This window comes from Ochotona princeps, chromosome 11 (genome assembly GCF_030435755.1).
Source record: "Ochotona princeps isolate mOchPri1 chromosome 11, mOchPri1.hap1, whole genome shotgun sequence".
Taxonomy (NCBI): Eukaryota; Metazoa; Chordata; class Mammalia; order Lagomorpha; family Ochotonidae; genus Ochotona; species Ochotona princeps.
In genome coordinates this window covers 47,571,095-47,572,064 of record NC_080842.1, presented here as the reverse complement: position 1 = coordinate 47,572,064, position 970 = coordinate 47,571,095, and positions in this window count along the sequence as shown.

Here is a 970-nt window from a genome sequence, read left to right as displayed (position 1 = left end):
GGTCGCCGCCACCGCCGCCTGTCGCTGAGGCTGGCATCGCCGAGCCCCCGCGCGGGGGGCTGCCGCCCGAGCGCTGATTGACAGGCCGCCTCGCCAATGCCTGGAGGGAGAAAGGAGGTAAAGAGCAAGTGTTTAGGGTAATATCTGCTAATGATAATGGGGGCGGAGGCGGGGCCTGGCGCTGCAGCCGCCGCCGCCGCTGCTGCTGCCGCCCGCGGGCTCGGCCCGCCGGCCCCGAGCCTTGGACTAGAAGGGTAGAAGGGGTGAGGGGGAGCGGGAAGGGGAAAAAGAGGAAGGGAGCGGGGACCCTCCGAGGGCGCCCCTGTAACAGGTGGAAAAAAAAAGATGGGTACCGGGGTCCCGGCTCGGGCGAGTGTCTGGAAGCCCCAGAAATGGACTTGAGGCTTCTGCTCCTGCTGCTGCCGCCTCTGCCGCCGGCGAGATCCAGCTGCGGAAACGAGCTCCTGGCGCCCCCTGCGTGACCCTAAACTCTCTGGTTGCACTGAAGGGGTGGGACGGAGTGGTCGGGGCGGGGTCGCCCGGGCGCGTTTAGGAACGCGGAGTTCTGCCGGCCGGGAGTGACTCCTCCGCTCCGCCCCGCGGAAGAGAACGTTTGGAACAAGTCGGCCCCGGGAGGTCGCGGCGTGGTGTTGGCGCGGCCTTGAGGGGCAGTTTGGGTCCGGTTGGCTGGCGTCCTGCTCGGGCCCGCGCAGCTCACGCCCATTCGAGCTGCGTCCGCGGCGTCGGACTTTCGCGTTGTTTTGCTGGAATTTCCTCTTGGAAATCCCGCGAAAGTGCGTGAGACCGTGATTTCCCCCCCCCCATAACACAGATGAGAATAACAGAGGCCCTGGAAGGTTGAAGGGCATGGGCCAAAGTCAGGCCCCGAGGAGTATGTATGCCTGGATTGCACTGATGCATCCTGGTCATTGTGGTTCGAATCTCACTTCTGCCTGTAAATTGACTATGG